Source organism: Bison bison, unplaced genomic scaffold (genome assembly GCF_000754665.1).
Source record: "Bison bison bison isolate TAMUID 2011002044 unplaced genomic scaffold, Bison_UMD1.0 scf7180017864352, whole genome shotgun sequence".
Taxonomy (NCBI): Eukaryota; Metazoa; Chordata; class Mammalia; order Artiodactyla; family Bovidae; genus Bison; species Bison bison.
In genome coordinates, this window is record NW_011494924.1 from 6,827,283 (window position 1) to 6,836,676 (window position 9,394).

General features: G+C 40.7%; 1 pseudogene; it reads right to left on the reverse strand.

Annotated features, from left to right (window-relative positions):
• Positions 1-8,136: 8,136 nt before the first annotated feature.
• On the reverse strand, positions 8,137-9,068 carry LOC104999421 (annotated as a pseudogene).
• Between the last annotated feature and the right edge of the window lie 326 nt (positions 9,069-9,394).

Consider the following 9,394-nt stretch of genomic DNA (forward strand, 5'->3'; position numbering starts at 1 on the left):
TGCCAATTTCGAGGAATAAATGCTATCAACCTCAGTCTCAACTGTTCTATATACCATGTACAGAATTTAATTTAAAAACTTGAGGGTTGGACAAAATGAGAGAGTAGCATGGAGACGTATACATTACCATATGTAAGACAGATGCTGCTGCTGCTAAGTCACTTCAGTCATGTCAGACTCTGTGCGACCCCAGAGATGGCAGCCCACCAGGCTCCCCCGTCCCTGGGATTCTCCAGGCAAGAACACTGGAGTGGGTTGCCATTTCCTTCTCCAGTGCATGAAAGTGGAAAGTGAAAGTGAAGTTGCTCAGTTGTGTCTGACTCCTAGCGACCCCATGGACTGCAGCCTACCAGGCTCCTCCGTCCATGGGATTTTCCAGGCAAGAGTACTGGAGTAGGGTGCCATCGCCTTCTCCGATGTAAGACAGATAGCCAGTGGCAATTTGCTGTATGACTCAGGGAGCTCAAACCAGGACTCTGTGACAACCTAGAGGGGTGGGAGGTGGGAGGGAGGTTCAAGAGGGAGGGGACATATGTATACTTGTGGCTGATTCATATTAATGTAAGGCAGAAACCAACACAATATTGTAAGGCAATTATCCTCCAATTTAAAAAAATTAAGTTAAAAAACCTTATGAGACTCATTCAAACACACACACACACAGCAACCCATTTTCAAGAGAAAAAAACAACAGAACTAAACTCAGAGCAGATCCTGATACTGCAACTATCAGTGAGGGACTTTAATACAACCGTGACTTATAGGGAATCTCCTCAGACTGACTGACTGGCTCATTGGACAGGCATAATTCATGGGAATCATCATTTTTAAAAAACATTTAATATCTTTGGAAATACATTAAAGGCATATACAAATGAAGAAATATTTATCAAGAAAATCTACTAAAATTTGCTTAAAACAGCAAGAGTCTGTGGCACTTGAATCATGATCCACTATCTTCCTCTTCTCCTCCCAACTGATTGTGATGGAAATCCACTCCAGGCAGGTACAGCTGGTTGTTTTCCCCCAGCTTCAAGTCAAGGGCAATGGTAAATTCCCATAAAAAGCAGATGGTCAGCATTTCTCATCCCTCTTGCACAACTCTAAGCTGCAGAAGCTAATTTCCAGGGGAGTGCAGACAAGGGGTCTGGGACTTCCTGCTTCTACAATACTCAGTTTCCATCTATAGAACAGAAGTGCTACCTTATGAGTGGCACCCTGAGAATGCCAATCACCCTTCATCAAGCTCACATGTAGGATGAAGGTTCCACACCAGGAGAGGCAAGAAGTTCAAAGGCTACTGCCCGTGCCCAGCACCCGGCAACTAAAGCAGAGCTGTCACATAGAGTTGTACCACTGTCCCCATCCCCAGCTCCAGAGTCATAGCTCAGATATTTTTCCCAAGAGGCGAGCCAGCTCTGCAAGAAGTGACTTTATTTGAAACAGAGTGTGGGGAAGGGTACTCTTAATAACAGTGAAGGTTTTGGTGGTGAGCAAAGGAGGAGGCTGGTAACTTTATGACAGATACAAGGCAAACTATGGGCCAGTTAACAGGGAGGATCAAAGAGAGAGCTAAGAAATACCTTCCCGAGGTCAGAATACACCTCAAATTCTTCCCTTAAAGAATATCTCTGTAAAGGAACCCAAATATAATTGGATAAGACTTTGAAGCAATTTATGCCCCAGGGCATTGTCAAAAACAATAGAACAGTTATCCAGTAATTAGTGGATCTTAACAGGTGGGTGTGATCAAGGGAAGAGACAGGGAAAGCCCTGTTGAAACCAGTGTCACTTCAAGGTGATTTTGTGTTTGCCTAAGAGTTTGGTCTCTGAGGAGTGACATTGAGGGTGCACGCTGCCAAGGAAATTGGACTTTATTAAAATAGTCTAGGCAGGACACTAAATACTTCAGCAAGCAAACTGCAATAATAAACCCTAGGAGTGGTGCACCACATAACATCTAAAATGTTTAGTTCTCAATGAAATATTATAAGACCTGCAAAGAAACAAGAACTATGACCCACACATAAGTGAAAAAGCTCAAGACAGAAACTGATCGATGTCACATTAAATAGGCATAGGCTTCAAATCAGCCATTATATATATGTTCAAAGACCTAAAGAAAAAAACTGGTTAAAGAAGCTAAAGAAGCACGATGACAGTGTTTCTCCCTATAGAAGATTTCAACAAAGAAATCAAAATTATGTTTTTAAAGGAGCAAATAGAAATTCTAGAGTTGAAACTATAATAACTGAAATGAAAAATTCATTAGAACTCAACAGTAGAATTTTCCTGACAGAAGAATGATTTAGCAAACCTGAAGACGGATCAATAGAAGTTATGCAATTTTAAGAATCAAGAGAAAAAAAAGATTATGAAAAATTAACAGAGCCTTGGAGATGGAGATGTATGGGACTCCTTTAAGCACACCAATACACATGAAATGGGATGGCCAAGAGCATAGGAGAGATACAAAAGAGCATAAAAAATACTCAAGAAAATGATGGTTGAAAACTTTCTAATTTTAATGAAAACATCAATTTACACATCCAAAAAGATAAATGAGCTCCATGTAGGATAAATGCAAATGATCCACAAACAAACATACTAATAATAAAACTGCTGAAAGACAAAGAGAAAACAAAAAAAACTTCAAAGCAGCAAGAGAGAAAGAAATAACTTCTCAAGCACAATAAGAGGCAAACTTGATAAGATTAACAGCTGATTTATAGGAAATGATTAAGACCAGAAGATAATGGGATGATACGTTCAAAGCTCTAAAAGAAAAATCGTGGTCAATCAAGAATCTTATACCAGTAAAAACTCTCTCTCTAAAATAAAGGTAAAAGAAAGATATTCCCAGATAAAACAGATTTTCTTGCTACAAGAGTCACCTTAATAGTAATACTAAAGGAAGTTCTTTTAACTAAAAGCAAGTGACCCAGATAGTGACTGGATCCAGGGTCATGCACACACAACAACATGGGTAGAGGTAATTCTGTAATTATAAAATATGGTATGCTGTGCTTAGTCCATCAGTCCTGTCTGACTCTTTGTGACCCCATGGACAGAGGGATCTCTGACATCCATGGGATTCTCCAGGCAAGAATACTGGAGTGGGTTGCTATGCCCTCCTCCAGGGGATCTTCCTAACCCAGGGATTGAACCCAGGTCTCCCACATTGCAGGCAGATTCTTTACCATCTGGGCCACTAGGGAAGTAAATGCTCATTTTTCCTTCTGCCTTCCATTAATTCATTTTAAAAAGCAACTGTATAAAACATGCAGTATATGATTATATTCTTGAGTGGGTAAATAAAGAAATGTAATATATTTGCCAATAACACCACAAAGGAAGTGAGTAGGAACAAAGCTGTTTTGGAATAAGGAAAGGGCACCAAATGTCAACTTGAACCTGAGAAATATTTGAAGAGAACCAGAAAGGTAAACAAGGTTCATATAACAGATAATATAAATATTTACTTGCTCTCCTTTCTTCTTCCAGCTTCTTTAAAATTATATAAAATAATAATTATAACAATGTATTGTTTAGTTTGTTACTATATAGATGGAAAGGCTTCACTGGTGGCTCAGATGGTAAAGAATTTGCAATGCAGGAGACCCAGGTTTGATCCCTGGGTCAGGAAGACCCCCCCCAGAGAAGGAAATGGCAACCCACTCCAGTATTCTTGCCCAGTGAATTCCATGGACAGAAGAGCCTGGCAGGCTACAGTATAAGGGGTCACAAAGAGACATGACTGAGTGACTAACACACATATAGATTGAAAAAGAATACAGCAGCACAAAAGGGGAGGGGGGGGAGGTGAAATAGAGCTTTGTAAGAATAAAGTTTCTATATCTAACTTGCATTGTTAGTATAAACCTGAAGTCAATTCTTACTTAAGATGTATATGGTAAGCCCTGGAGTATCCATTAAAAAAAAATAAGTGGAAAGTGAAAAAAAAATAAAGAATTTTAAATGATATACCAGAAAATATTTACCCAATTCAAAACTAATATAACTATGGTTAATATGTTATATGATGTAGTGGAAAAGGCGGATAAATGCAAAAACAAGAAAGGAATTGCAGAAAAGAGATAAAAATTATAAGAGAATCAAGTGAAAATATTATAAATTAAGAAACATTGTCTGAGAGATTGAGTATCCCTTTCATGGACTTATCAGTAGACACAATACAGATAAAGAAAGAATCAACTTGAAAATATGTCATAGTATATATGCAGTTCATGCTTACTCATTTTGCTACTTTGTAATACACAGACCATACATAATATTTTATTCTCATCAGAAATGAATTCAAGTCTGTTTTCCAGAATTCACATTAACTCTTAGTATTCCCAGAGCTTTACTTTTTTCCAATCTGATGGATGTGATATGGTTGATAGTTAAGAAAACCTCAGCAAGTTACTTAACCCCTCTGACCTTCTATTTCTCATTTGTTAAATGCACATACTACTAACCTACAAGATATTATCAGGCTTAAATAAAAATATAGAGAAATTACAAGGTACTTGGTATATACTATTAATACTGTTCCCTTCTACCTACATGCTTTCAAAGTATTTAACAAAGCTTATTTAATGCAGTAGATATTCAATATATAAAGTACTTTAAACATATATAAAATTCAATATATAAAAATCAATCATATGATATAAAAGTTATATTCAGTGTCTCTATTGGAAAAATTAATGAGAGAACAAAATAAAGAGGTTAAGAGCAAACTTTAGAGTCAGACAAACCGGAGCCAAATGGTAATTTTGTTTAGCTTTGAGAATTACTATCAAATTAAGCACAAAATTAATATTTGTGGTGGTGATAAGAAGACACAGAAGTTTTAATTACAATACTACTCTCTTCTTATTCTTTAATTCCTAATTAGAAAACTATTATCAAGAAGAAAATTGAATATTTTACTTTGTATCATATACACCAAAATTTAGGCATTGTCAAGTATGGGTATAGAGGAATACCTATAGAAAGTAAAACAGGAAAAGGGACTGTCTCATCAAAGTCATGTCACAGGTATCTATCTAGGTAGGCATTTTATTTTAGCCAAGGAATCTTTCTAGAAGAGAAAATATTAAAAATTTGCTTGGTTGGAAGTAATCTTCTCTATAGTTCTATTTTTATTTTTATTCATGACATATCACTAAGAATACAAAGTATATATTAACAGAAATCAGTGTTTATGTGAAGCAAAAACAGCAATGTATTAAATCTGACATACCTAAAAGTATACATAAGAATATTTTACAGTGTAGTAATTGTGTGTGCATAAGAAATTCAGAAAAGTCTCTAATTAGTATTTCATTTTAGATACTTATGTTGATTATGACTGTGTACAATTGTGAGGAATATAGAGGAAAAATTAAGTGGAATGAAAAGCTACTAAGCTTTCATAGTGGGCATGAAGCATTTCATTTTATTTTTATAGAGAAGATGCTTACAGCTTGGGAAGCTTGAGCCTCCAGTGGACAGACATCTGTCTCTCAGCTCCCAATATGAAGACAAAGTAGACATTCTGAATGAGACTAAGCTTGTGCTGTAGGAGCAGAGTGATAGTGTTAGAGATTGAATGTTTATATCCTGCAAAATTCATATGTTGAAGCTCTAACCCTTAGGGCAACTGTGTCTGAAGATGGGGCCCTAAGGAAATAATTAAGGTTAACTGAGGTCATAAGACAGCTTCCCTGGTGGCTCAGTGGTAAAGAATCTGCCTGCCAATGCAGGAGATGTGGGTTGGATTCCTGGGTTGGGAAGATTCCCTGCAGAAGCAAATGGCAACCCACTCCGTATTCTTGCCTAGAAAATCCCATGGACAGAGGAGCCTGGAAAGATGCAGTCCCTGGGTTCACAAAGAGTCAGACACATCTCAATGACCGAGCACACACACATGAGGTCATAAGGGTGGATCCTAACTGGTAAGCTGAGTGTCCTTATAAAGGAGACTCATTCTCTCTCTACGCATGTCCACTACAAGAAAGGCCCTGTGTGGACATACAAAGAAGGTGGCCCCCTACAAACCACAAAGAGAAGCTTCATCAGAAACTGAATTGGTCTAAACCTGGATCTTTCTAGCCTCCAAAGCTGTGTAAAATAAATTTCAGTCGTTTGTCACCAAATTTCAAGCTGAAGCGGTAGTGTTTCAATATGGCAGCACAAGCAGATTAATGCAAATAGACTCACAGATTCTTTTGCTTACAACCAAAGACTAAACAGAAAATCCTGGTTACAAAAGATGATTTTAGTCCCAATCATTAACCCCTTCACCCGGAACTCTCCTGCTCCTCTCATAACCTAGACTCGATGACAGATTCATCTGAGAACGTCAGCAAGACTACTAGAGTGCTGAGAGAGAGGCTGTTTGCAACTGACTCAGTGAGGAGGAGGAGAATGGGATGTGGCGTGGGGTTGGGGGCGAGGAAGAGGAGTGTGTCAGCAGCAGTAGGTCAGAGGCTAGACTCCTGGGGCAACATGGGGAGCGGAAAGAAGGAGAGAGAGAAGCAGCTGAGACCTGGAGAACAAAGGAGGCAGAGAAGAATCAGGGAAGGGGTAGGTGAAGGCAAAACCAGAAGGGCAGGGAGTGAGGGGCATGGTGATGACAAGCGGGGAGAACTGAAGCGTTACTGAAATGATGATGCTCAGCACTCTTCACTGAGTGCTGGAGTCCAGGCTATGAGGTGCTCTTCACTGGCCTGACTTGCCTCAGCACCAGGGGACAACCTGGGACACAGAAAATCACAGGCAAACGAAAACAGTGGGATCCCTCTGGTGAGGACGGACCTCATGCAATGAACCAGGGAAAGGGGTATCTGTGTTTGAGCCTCCAACCCTTTCTCAGCCAGTGGTGGCTAGCAGAATATGGGCTGATTTGACTCACTGTCTAATCCTCAGTACAAATAATTCAGTAGACACGGTGGTTTTGCCTCTGCTCACCAACAGGAAGGTATCCTCACACAGTGCTCTCAGGAAACCTAAGAAACCCCATCACCCTCTGCTGGGCAGCTTAGCCGCCACTCTCAGTTCAGGGCTGGCAGAATGCATGAGCATCATCATTTCAGTAAACTCCTACCTCCAAAGCCTTTTCTCCAGCCACATGAAAATTTGACAATTACACTGCCAAACTGCCACGCTCTGAAACTGCCCAGGAACTGGGCATCACCTGGGGGCTTCTTTGCTGGTTGTAGTCTGTCCACAGAGCAGACCTAAGAAAGGTGCTGCCCTTGGATTTGGAAAACAAAGAATCAGAAGGCATTATGCAGCCTGATGTCTGAGTATGGGAGAGGTCTAGACAGAAAGAGTTGCTTTCAGCAGCAGCAAACACAGGATACTCCTTCCAGAATTAGTCACTTTGCTCTTACCAGTCTCTATCACTTATAGACCTCAAAGGGGAGAGGCTAAAGCAACGCCCTGAGGTTTAGCGAACGGAACTTTTTCCTTCTTCCCCAGGTGGTCACCAAGATTTGTCAAATGAGAAGCATTCCAATCCCTATATCACCACTCCAGGTTCATTTTGTGGCAAAGTGTATACAACATTATATTTACTTTGCAGTAGCAATGGGGCCGAGAAAACATGAAAAACAGCCAGAGGAAAAGAGAAACATAGGGTACTTTAAAGCATATGGGCACCTTGTCAAAAAATTTCACAAAAATGTCAGAAAATAAATGGCAACAGCTGCTGAAGACATACAGTGAACACCTCCGGCTTTGGACCTTGATTATACCATATATCTCACCCCACTACTGCCCCCATTTCATTCCTCCCCTGGGAAACATATCTTCAGAGATTAAAAGGAAGCCAATAATTTGACTAACAGGGCTTCTACAAACATCTACATATTTACTTTTTTTGATTCTTCCCACATCACAAGAATATGGTTCTCTAAGTTCAACAGTGGAAGTATAAACAGAAACTAAGGTGATGAGATTCTAGCGAGCAGACAGTGGGTGCCTTTTTACTGGCTCTTCCTACCTCCATAGCCTTATCAGGAGTCATACACACTGCTCGGCTTTTCTAATGGTGACAGTGATTAAAGAGGGGAAAGTTAGTGTTTTCTAGTTCCAATAGTCCATAATGTTGAATACACCACAAAAAAGGAACTGAGAGAAGAGTTAATCCTTGAGGAGTTGACAGCCACGTTTCGCTCTATCTCGAAGGGCCTTTTTGACTTTGTCATTCCAGAGAGTGAAGATGAAAGGGTTCAGCAAAGGGGTTAACACGGAAATCAACAGGGAGACTATCTTATTGTACTCAGCGGCCTGCGTTTGCTTGGGTTTCACAAACAGGAACAAGCAGCTGCCATAGCCGTTGACAACAAAGGTGAAGTGGGAGGCACACGTAGAGAAGGCTCTCCCGCGGCCGGAGCCTGAGGGGATCCTGAGGATGGTGGAGGTGATGTAGGTGTAGGAGACAATTGTTGGAACCAGAGAACCAATGATAATGAAAACAGCCATTAAAAACAGAACAAACTCTGTGAAAAGAGTGTCATCACACGATAGTTTGAGCAACTGACCTTGGTCACAATAAAAATGGTCTAACATGTTTGATTTGCAGAAGGTAAACTGAAATGTGGCATAGACTGGCCAGATTTCGGAAAGGAACCCAAACACCCATGACCCAGTCACCACCGAGATGCAGGTGTGGCTGTTCATAATGGTATTGTACCTCAAAGGGTTACAGACAGCCACGTAACGGTCCACAGCCATCACTCCCAACAGTGCAAACTCTGTGGTCCCCAGAGCAAGGTGCAGGAAGAGCTGGGCAACACATGTAGTCAGAGACACTGTCTGCATCCCAGGGAGCAGCAACCCCTAGCGCATCAAAGGGGCAATAATGTAGGTGATGATGGCAGAAAGATGACCAAGGGAAAAATACATGGGGGACTGAAGACGTTTATCAACGCAAACAATGACCATGTTCCCCATTACTGTCACTGAGTAGAAGAGAAAGAATACAGCAAAAAGAATTTGATGTAGTTCTTGGGACCCAGGGAACCCTAAAAGGCAGAATTCAGTTCAGTGGCACTTGAGTGATTGCTCGTCATTCAGTTCTTGTTTCTCCTCCTTGGGAAACCTAGAGATCAAAAGAAGAGAAACGCTGTTCCACATGGTCCTGCTCTCAAGAGAGAAGGACAGCCTAGGATGAGGAACCATTTCCAACCTGGGGGCCAGGTGAGCTGCCCCTATGAGGATGCTCTGCACAAAGTCAGACCCAAATGTGTCACTTCCGGTCCAGCTGAAAGTTCACTGCCTGGAATGGATGAAGATAGCATCCTCTCCACTTGTGTGAAGAACACCTCTCTTGTCTTTTTTCCCCTCTAGATGTTCTTTCTCACAGGGCACAAAGGTTAAGACTTGAAGGAGGCCAGTT